The sequence below is a fragment of the Cajanus cajan genome, chromosome 2 (genome assembly GCF_000230855.2).
Source record: "Cajanus cajan strain Asha chromosome 2, NIPB_CcT2T_4, whole genome shotgun sequence".
NCBI lineage: Eukaryota > Viridiplantae > Streptophyta > Magnoliopsida > Fabales > Fabaceae > Cajanus > Cajanus cajan.
The window spans coordinates 10065926-10077159 of record NC_138518.1 but is presented as its reverse complement, the minus strand read 5'-3'; the positions used below and the strand labels follow the sequence as shown (position 1 = coordinate 10077159).

At 31.1% G+C, this 11234-nt stretch overlaps 1 pseudogene; it reads right to left on the bottom strand.

Annotated features, from left to right (window-relative positions):
* Window positions 1–6397: 6397 nt before the first annotated feature.
* LOC145954142 (receptor-like protein kinase FERONIA pseudogene) lies at window positions 6398–9163 on the bottom strand (annotated as a pseudogene).
* Between the last annotated feature and the right edge of the window lie 2071 nt (window positions 9164–11234).

Sequence of the window (11234 nt, the reverse complement as noted above, 5' to 3'; positions counted from 1 at the left end):
TATCTTCATAGTTTTCTTTTTCTATTGAATTTTGTTTCCATTTCTTGACTCCTTAAACTTGATCCCTGACCCCTTTTCATCTTCTTGATATCAGTATTTTGCTGAGGGGAACCAACATATTCTTTGGTGATCAATAAAAAAAAACAAAGCTTCTTTGGACTAGTGGTACTTTCGGTGGATTCAAAATTTCATATGCACTACTATTGTGTGCCTTTTCACCTTGTGGCTCAAAGGAAGGAACCATTGGTTTTATCTTCTGCGAGATAATCTTAAAGTATCAAATTTTATATATATGAATCATGAATGTATATATAGATGACATTAGTAATTGTTGTTATTCATGCTTAATTACAAAAATTCTTCTCAACATTTTAGTCCGTCTTTTTTTCACTTTCGAAAACTGGTGTCAAGTATAAAAATCAATGGACACGAGACTGAGTTGACTCGATGATCTGAACTAGATTGAAGAGCACAATCTGGGTTGAATCATCCGTTCGATTCAAATTTTAAAATCATGTTTAATATCGATTCGGGTATATATTTTCAATGTGGTCCAAAAAAATTCTCCTACGATCGTGTTCTCACTGGATTTTCAATGTGTAGACTTGCATTTTGTGTTTTAGGCAACCTTGTTTATTATTGGTACCCCTCTTCCTCTGTATATATAATTGAGTTTAATTTGTTTTAATCTCCATGTCATGATTCAGACTAGATAAGTCCAGATTTGGCAGCAAAGTTAGTGCATATAGTGCATTTGAGTTTAATTTGCCTAGCCAACAGGTGTTTTTGGACCAACTATAACATATTTGGCTACAACAGATGTTTTTAATTAACCAGCAGGTGCAGATTTTGGATTTTAATGTTCAATGTTAAGATTATATGATTAAATTTGAATTTTAGTTTAAGGAATATACAACGTTTTATGCTTCAAGACTTAATCATTATCTGATTTTGCAGCAGAATTAGTGCATTAGCCTAGCCAGCAGGTGTTTTCGGACCAGCTGTAATAGATTTGGCTGCAACAGATGTTTTTAACCCGCAGATGCAGATTTTTTTAACCAGCAGGTGCAGGTTTTGGATTTTAATGTTCCATGTTAAGATTATATGATTAAATTTGAATTTTAATTTAAGGAATATACAACGTTTTATGCTTCAAGACTTAATCATTATCTTTTTCTTTTCGACTTTAATATTTACTTTAAAAAAATTTTAATATATTATAAAATTTATTATAATACACTTGCACTACAAAATTCAACCACAATTTAGACTAACTTTGTTGAATTATATATTAATTACTTAAGAGTAAAAAAAATATGAATTTTTATTAGTTGATTGTGTAAAAATATTATACTAATAATATATTATCATTAGGATCGCTTGGTAAAAAGAAAGTTTTTTCATGTGAGACTTAGTTTTAAGAATCATAAATCTTAGAATCATGATTATAAAGAATGATTAAATCTATTTGGCTGATCATAAATAATTTTAAAATTACTCATAAATTTCTACTACATTAATTAAGCATATTATATGGTGTACAAGAATTTTAAAAATGCTTATAAATGATTCACTTGTATGAAGATTATTGTGCAGAAAAACATATTATATTTTAAACTAAACTACTATATAAAACTTAGTTTTTATAACTTAATTATATTTATAATAGTGACACACCAATTAGTGTTTAGTATTATTATCAATTATTTGTTAACTTAACTACGTGGTTGATGATATTTCTATTTTTCTGCATGTTTTTTTACTGTTTAGCTTAATTAGGTGGTTGTTGGTTAGCTCATGTAATTAGTGTTTAGGGTGGCTAAATTATCTTGAATTAATAAGTGTATGAGTGTAATGATTTGTGATGATGTAGTTGCATAGAATTAAAATAGTTTTGACCTTTCTTATTCTATTTTATATCAACTCAATTGAGTTAACTCATGTTCATGTTATGTGTGTAGTGACTAGTGAGTACATATGTTCTATTAAGTCACAATACATTGCCTTTCTATCTTTTATTATTTTTTCATGGTTGCTTTGCTAGTGAGTTGAACTCATCTTAAAACCACTCAACTACTATACTTGTGAAATATTTGGTTGAGTGAAGAGAGAAAGGAATAAAATGCTTATTTTTTGGATTTTAATTAAGACCCCCTTGAAGATATTTGTTGCATATTTTTCCATATCAACTATTCATTAGTGATATATTACCCTAGATAACCACATTCAGTTGAATTTCCAAAATTCCCTAAATTAAGCATCCATGGAGCTTCTTCCAAGTCTAGTAATAATGCTTGTTCTTGTTCTATACTTTGAATCACTTCCTAGTGGATAAAAAATGGTTGAGTTTGTTTGGTGTGTTAATTATAATAAGGTATGGTAAGGTTAATGTTGACTTAATTGAATCATTCTAGTATTATATTGAATAATTGAGACCAAGTAAAAATGTTATTGATCTCTTTGTGCATGTTACACTAATTTATTTAAAGTGGTATTTTAATACAGGTGATTGGGTTGAAATCACAATTGGATGAACAAAAAAGAACATTGATCAAACAAAATAAAAAAATTTGAAGAACGAGATAAAAGATTTGAGGCAATGATGAACTTTTTTGCTCAAAACTATCAAGGCCAATTACCTTTTGACTTGGCTATGTTCAATAATTCACCGGTAGTGTTTCAAAATGAAATCACTTTTTTCAATATCTAATATTGTATATTTTGTGTTTCTAATTATGATTTATGTTTATATTGTAGGTTTCTGATCAAGGAAGTGTGCCAACATATGAAACAAATTCTCAACGTGAAATGGGGTGTGGGTGATAGCTTAAAAGCACATTAATTAATTTGTAGTTGATTTGTGCTTCATTTTTTGAAGATAAAAACTGTGTGCTAGTTTATTTTGAGTAATTTGTAGTCTATTTCTTCTTTTAGGAGTGACTTCATGAGAATACTCCTTTATTACTATTATGCTACATTATAAGCTTCAGTACCTTATGCTAGAAATATAAATTTAGTTTATATTTATAACTTGCAAATTCATTTCTTGATTTGATTTACAAGCTTTATTAATAAAAATAAGATCTTCTAAAAATTAGTATTATATATATATATATATATATATACAACAAATAAAAACAATAATTTATGAGAATAATAGTGGTTCAAAAACTTATTGACGTACACAATTAAGAAATAAATGTTAAAATAAAAATAACAATGATGAGGTTAAATAACCCCTTCTACAAATATTTTACAGTAATTAATCCTCAACAATTAATGAGAGTTAAAAATTGCAGACAAGTGCAACACCATATTAGTTTTTTAAATTTTTTTTAGGATTATTAATCTCTATTAATTAATAGAAACCTCATCTAATTGTCAAAAGTTTACAAACCGCAAGGAATTAACTGGGGTTCTAGAACCCTAGGCAATCATTTGAGGTTTTTAAAACCTCTGGTAATGAACTGGGATTTTAAAACCTCTGGTAATTAACTGAGGTTTTAAAACCTCTGGTAATTAACTAGGGTTTTAAAATCGCTGGTAATTTACTGGGGTTTTAAAATTGCTGGTAATTTACTGGGGTTTTAAAACCCCCGAGAACATGTGCGTTTACCCAAGGTTCGCTAAAACCGTTGGTAACACGTTATCGACGGACAATTTGTCTGCGGAAAATGCAACCGCGGGTAACGTCATTAACGGGGGTTTTAACCTCAGGTAAATTTAAAATTAACCTCTACTAAATCCATTTTTTTTTTTGTAGTGTAAGTAGATCCCTAAAAATTATATCATATTATACATGAAAAAAAAAATAGAATACGCAATTTTTTACTAAATATTTTTATATATAAATATCATTATAAAATAAAATGCTACTAAAAATAATTTAAAAAAAGTATGTCAAAACAAATATATCAAAATATATAAAAAAAAATTTGGATAAAAACATTTTAATAATTATCATGATGTTTAGTTTATGTAAAATTCAATTCTTATACATTATAAAAATTATTTCCATAAATTAAAAATTATATCATAATATACATTAAAAAAATAAAACACACAATTTTTCACTATATTACTGTCATTTGTTTAAAACTTTTCTAAATATTTTATATATAAATATTATTATGAAATAAATCTCTACTGAAAATAATTAATATATATATCAAAATTAAAGAAAAAATTTGGATAAAAATATTTTAATAATTACTAATTATTATCATATTTTTGTAATAATATAAAATAAATTGTTACTGAAAATAATTAAAATATATATATATATCAAAAGAAAAGGTAAAATTTGGATAAAAATATTTTATAATTAATTATTATTAGATTTCCACAAAATATAATCATTATATATTATAAATAAATTCTGCAAATATTTTTAGTATGGAAAATATTAATATATATTTCAATTTTTTTAATTTAGTCAAATATGTTGAAATATTTTAAAAAATAGTTTTCTCTTACAAAAAATATATATTATTTATATCCAATTTTTTCTCTTATTTTTCTAAAATTATTTTTATTAAAATATTTTTTTGTAATCATTGTTAAATCATTAGTCAATATAAAAAAGTTGTAACAATAAATTAATTTTATGATTGGATATTGATTTAATGAGGCTAATTTAATGATTGGTATTCTATACTACTTGATCTCTATATATTTGGTAAACCATTATACTATTTTGTTTTTTTTTTTTTTGGTAAAATAGGGGGCTAAAGCCCAATCAAATAATTAATAAATTGAAAGAAAAGCAAAATTATCTGCTAATAACAAGTGATAAATAAAAGACGGAGGAGACTCGTAAACAAAAAAGTCTTCCTCTAAAACCATCCTGCGCTTAGCAAGAATGTCTACAACTAAATTAACTTCTCTTAAAATATGGTAACATGAAAACAAGGAGAATTGATTACTCAGCTCTCTTATCTCTTGAACAAGGTCAAAATATGGGTGAGAACCAAAGCAACCTTCATTAACAAGCCTCACTGTAGTGGAAGAATCCGACTCAATTATTACTTGACGACCCAAATTCCTATTAACTAGAATGCGCAATCCATGTAGAATGGCCCAAAGCTTCGATTTAAGGATGGAGCACATACCTAACTTCCTTGTGAATGCCACCACGGACCTGCCATCTGAGTCCCAGATCACTCCCCCACATGAGGCCATATTCTCTCTAGACACAGCCCCATCACAATTTAGTTTCAGAATACCTTCTGGAAGTTTCATCCAATTGAGTCTAGAGCTATAATTAACTTCCCCAACTTGTGATTGTTGATTAAGACCATATGTGGTAGCACATATCATTCGAGCATTTATTTCAGCTACTACTTGATTAGCTGTGATGGGTTGGCCTTGAAAAATGGCTTTGTTTCAGCGGTGCCATAATGAATCCAACGTAATAGCAAATCTATAGTTCCACCCAGGAGGGGAACGATTAAAGTTTGATAAGTTCTTCAACAACGAGGGTTGTAATCATTGTTAAATCATTAGTCAATATAAAAAAAGTTGGAACAATAAATTAATTTTATGATTGGATACTGATTTAATGAGGCTAATTTAATGATTGGTAATCTATACTACTTGATCTCTATATATATATTTGGTAAACCATTATACTCTTTTGTTATTAAAAAGAAATTAAAAAATTAATATTTTGATCAATCCAAGATTTGAACTCAACATCTTGAAACTCAAAGATAAATTATAACACTAGTTAAACCAACATACTTTTATTATTTAATCTTATTTTTTAATAGAGACAAAATGTTTCGATTCCACCAATGAAATAATTATGATATTAATTAACGTAAATAATATTAAGAAACTTTCTTATATTTTGATTATATGAAATTATATAGCAAAATTTTAGATGTTGTTTATAAAGAACTTTTTAATAATTTACAAAAAAAATGAATATATATTTACTTTTAATATTAATTTTTACTTATTTTAATATTATTATATTTTATATTTTCTGTTATTATCAATTTTTAATTATATAATTAATTAAATATTAAATCACTCAACTTACATAAATTGTGTATCACTGTATTCAAAACAAGCATGGGATCTGTAAGCGAAATCAATTGCTTTAATCATAGTAGTAGTACTTTTGATTCAAGTTTTACGGTGTATCGGATAGTTATATACAATCAATCGTATATATAGAAAGGGTTGAAGAGACTTGTTAAAATTGTAAATAATGTATAACCTTAAATGACGTTCCTATTTCTAATTAGATGCTAAAATGATTAAATATATTAAATTGAATATAATATTATACTTAAATATAAATTGATAAAGTGATTCAATTACTTTACAATGATATTCTAAATAAAAGTAAATAGTTATTTTCTTGAACATGTATATTTTTATAAGATGAGCTAGTTGTAATTTGAGTAGTAGGTCTCCAAATCTAGTACGTAGTATTTTGACAGCACTTGCAGAGCGTTGACTTGGGTTAATTGGATTGGGTCAACGTGGCTTTGGGTCCATAATCTCAGAGAAAGGGTTCCAAGAAAGCAACGAACTATAACTATAGCTATGCTCTCCGCTAGTTGTAGTGGTGGCACTCATCTCACTCGTGAACGTTTCGTCACTAATTTCATCTCCTTTTTCATTTTTGCTTTGCTCCGCACTCTCTTGCAGTTGCAGTGCAAACTCCAGCATCCCAACAACGTCGTTCATGGACGGCCTCTGCGTCCCATCCTCTAACAAGCAACTCATCCCAATCTCGCAAAACTTGTTGAAGCACTCGGGTGCAATCATCCCTTTCAAAGTGGGATCCACAATCTGGGCCATGGTCCAACTTTTGTAATTAAGTCTGGCCCAATTAGAAAGTGACACCTGTTTGGGTTCCGCGGCGTGAATCAGAGGCGGACGAGCACATAGTATCTCAAACAGCACCACTCCAAAAGAGTACACGTCAGACTTCTCCGTCAAACGGTAACGTTTATAATACTCCGGGTCTATATACCCAAAACTGCCCTTCACAATGGTGCTAACGTGGGCCTTGGAAATGCCCGTGGGCCCAATTCTCGATAGTCCGAAGTCTGAAACCTTGGCCACCCATTTTTCATCTAACAAAATGTTGGTAGTTTTGACGTCGCGGTGGATGATCGTGTGCTTGGCGCCTGTGTGGAGATAATGCAGCCCACGCGCGGCGCCAATGCAAATTTGCAAGCGCTGCTTCCACGGGAGAGGAGGGTTATCGGTGCCGTAGAGATGTTCGCGGAGGGTGCCACGCGCCATGAAGTCGTAGACCAGGATCATCTCGTTGTTCTCGTAGCAGTAGCCGATGAGGGACACGAGATGAAGATGGCGGAGTTGCGACAGCATCTCGATCTCGTTCATGAACTCGTGTTCCCCCTGCAGTGAATCCGGTTTGAGGCGCTTGATGGCGACAGGGTTGAAATCGCCGTTGAAGTAGCCTTTGTACACGTGGCCGAATCCCCCGACGCCGACGATGAGGACGTCATCGAAGTTTTTGGTGGCGGCTTTGATGTCAACAAGGGGGAAGTTGCGGCAGAGATCGGGCAGCAGATAAGAGTTATGCGCGTTGCTTGAATTGTTAATTGAGATCGAGAGTTGACGGCACTTGGTCCACGAAGTCGTCGCAGAAAAAACGACGAAGAAAATCATAAATGATATCAAAACGACACTGGAAACAACCCCAATTATTGTCGCTTTGTCTCTGCTCTTTCCCTTTAGGACGGGCTGGTAGTTGGCTGGAGTCTGAACCAGGTTCGGGTTAGGTTCGGCGAGGTTGACACCGATTTTGAAGATCTCAAGACCGTTTAAGTAGGGGTCACTGTATGTGGTAAAGCGACTACTTTCATAAGGGTGCATTTGGAGGGAAAGATTAACCTTTTTTTCAGTATCATTGTTGGGAATCAGAACGGCGTAATCTTTGTACACCGCGAAACCTTTCTATTTCTGGGTCCATCTCATAACATCAGCGCGACTGTCAGCTAACTGGTTGGCAATATAAATAAAGAACACCCTATCAGATATGCCATTAATATTGGGGTCAAGCTCACAAAAGTGGAGTCTTAGCATGTACGTGAAGCCGAAATGAACGGGGAACTCCCAGGTTAGGTTGACGATTTTGTTCCGCGTACCGTTCATGCCCATGTCACGCGCTGTTCTGTAGAGATCTTTGGGTGCCACGTAATCAGGACTTACTGTTATGTTCATCTTACCGTACACGTCACCTGGTAGATCGATAAGGCATTGATCTTTTGTGGTGAAATAATCTTTATCGTGACCAGCCCAGTCCCTGAACAAACCGGTGTCCTTTCCTGGCGAAATTCCTTGTCCTCCAACTTTGATTCTATAGTTTGTCTCCAGCGCAGCGCTGCTTTCCACTCTGAATAGCATGTCGTGTCCCACGAGCTTGAATCCTACGTCGTTTAGTGAAGTGTAATATAGATTGTCCGGTATGGACAGGACCTCGATTCCGTTGATGAAAGCATAGGAGTTTGGTTGAGACGGAGTGAAGGTTAGCGTAAGGCTTTGACGCTCGTCCACGTTGACCACGTATTCTTTGAAGATTGTTTCCGTTTTTTCAGCGTCGGCATTTAGTGAGGCGTTGAAAGCGCTGAGGAGGGTGAATTGGTTGGCATGAACACTGAACCAAGTGTCGGAGCGAGGAAAGGAAGGGTAAAAAGCTGGGTAAAAGAAGAGGCGAAGGAATTTGGGGCCCCGAGAAACGGGGAAGGAGTAGTTAAATTGGGAACGAGACAAGCGTGCTGTGGCAAAGGGAACTTGATTGGCAGAAGTGGCTTGTCTTGTTGCTTGTGCAGAAACGGTGGCGTTTTTAGGAGATAAGAAGCTTGAGTCTGTGTCCCCCGTCCATGTCCTTTCACCGTCGAATGATTTTCCAGTGGTGCCGCAACTGATGGTGAAAACTTCCACTGGTTTGTATGCTTGGAGGTGCATGAAGAGGAAGAGTAGCGTGAAGGGAAAGGAGGTGACGCTTATGAGCCTCATGATTAGGGATGAAATTAAACTCATGAGAAACTTCAAGCTAGGGTTGTCAAGACTTATCATCATTGCTAGCTTTTAGCGGCGACCAAGCCCGGGAGAAAGGAAAGTTCTGTTTGTTAGTCAAAGACTTGCACCAGTCAAGTGACACACTTTTTTTTACCATGTAAGCTTATTTTATAATATAAGAGCTAAAAATCTATTTTCATCCTTTATAATAATTGTTTGTTTTAATTTATTTTTATTTTTATTTTTTGTCTTAATTTGATCCTTAATAAATTAATTGGTTGTAATATCAGACTTCCGTCTAAATTATTTAAACGAAGTTAACTGTTGGTCACGTGGATGCTACCTAGATACATAGGTGGATGCCAAATTTCTTAAATACACCTGGAACTAAAACAACCTGTTCTGAAACTAGAACGGGTCGTTTTGGGTGCATTCTTGGTATGTTAATTTTGCATCTGAAACGGACCGTTCCAGATGCAAAATTAACACACCACGAGTACAGCAGAACGAGCCGTTCTGATTTCAAAACGGGTCGTTCTGGATTCAAAACGGCCCGTTCTAGAACGCCAACTTCATGTCTGCGTTGATCAAAATGCTGCAATGTGATTCAAAAATTGAAAATAAAAATTCATAACATATCATAAATTCAAAAACAAAAATATGGTTTAGAGACTTAAAACAAAAATTCAGAACATAACATATACTAAAAAAGTTCAAAGAAATTATAGAGAAGGGAAATTATCTAGATAACGCTGAAGGTGTCAATAATACATCTTATCCACCATATAACACTGAATGGCAATAGGATATCAGCATTATCTACCTGTACATGTGACCAGTGACGGATCCAGAAAATTTGTTAAGTGGGGGCAATAAAATATTCTATATTATTTTTATTAAAAAATATAATAAATTTGAAAAATATTATTTATGGTAAAAAATTTTAAATTACTTATTTTTATAAAATACAATTGTCTTATAAATAGAGTGATAACTTTTCCTTTTTCTCTTTCTGTCTGAAGAAATATTTAAGTATCACTTTATAATTTTTTGCAACTTATTTAAAATTAGAGGAATAAAATGATAAAAATTAATAGGATAAACATAATAAAATTATTAATTTGTTTTCTTTTAGTATCGTCTAAATTTTTACACTCACTTAAAACAAAAATATTTTATGAGCGCAATGTCTACTTTTTTTATAAGAGTAAATTTTTTTATTTAAATATATGTAAGTTAAAAAAATTGTATGACAATTATTCTCATTCCTCTTAATGTGGATACTCTCCTACCAACACACAATATACATATACATGATCAAAAGGTTAAAAAATAAAATAAAAATTAAAAAATAACCTACATTAGTAAATTAAATTATAACATCTTTAATGAGTAAAGAAGTAATATAAATCTTTTAGCCAAAAAATACAGTATATTATAATAATAAAAAAATAAAGAGGATCTACTTATTTCAAGAATAAATTTTGATAAACTTATTTCACACAATAATTCATATTTTACATTAAGTATTCAACCGTTCAATTAAAAGTCTTTAATGTATAGATCAAATTTATAAAATTTTAAAAAATTAAAAATTATTTAATACTCCATTTCATTAATTTAAATTGATGGATAATAAAAAAAATATATTTTGTATGTTATTTTAAATTAATTTAACAAAGTATCATATGATTTTTAATTTTTAAATTTTTTTTATAAATTTGATCTATACATAAATTTTTTTTAATTTAACAATTGAATTTTTAAAAATTTGATATAGAACATTAATTATTAAGTAGAATAAATCTATCAAGACTTATTCTTGAAGTAAGTAAATTTTTTCTTCATTAAAAATGAAGATAATTTTACCACAACATAAAAAACAATTAAACAATAAAATAAAATATAAAAAATATTAATGTATTTATTATATTAGATATAACATGATAATTAAAATATAATTAATAATATATATTTTATAAAATTATTCATATTTTATATATATAAAAAGAATGAAAAAAAATTTAGTGGGGGCAAGTGCCCCCACTATGATTAACTTAGATTCGTCCCTACATGTGGTTGTGTGGTGAAATGTTAGTCCTGTGTATCCTCTTCCTTTACTTCAGGTTGTACCTCCTCAAGAACAGGTTGTTGTTGTTGGGGTACATCGTTAATGACTTCAAGGAAAAATAACATGTCATTTCATCCTTTATTGTATAGTGTCA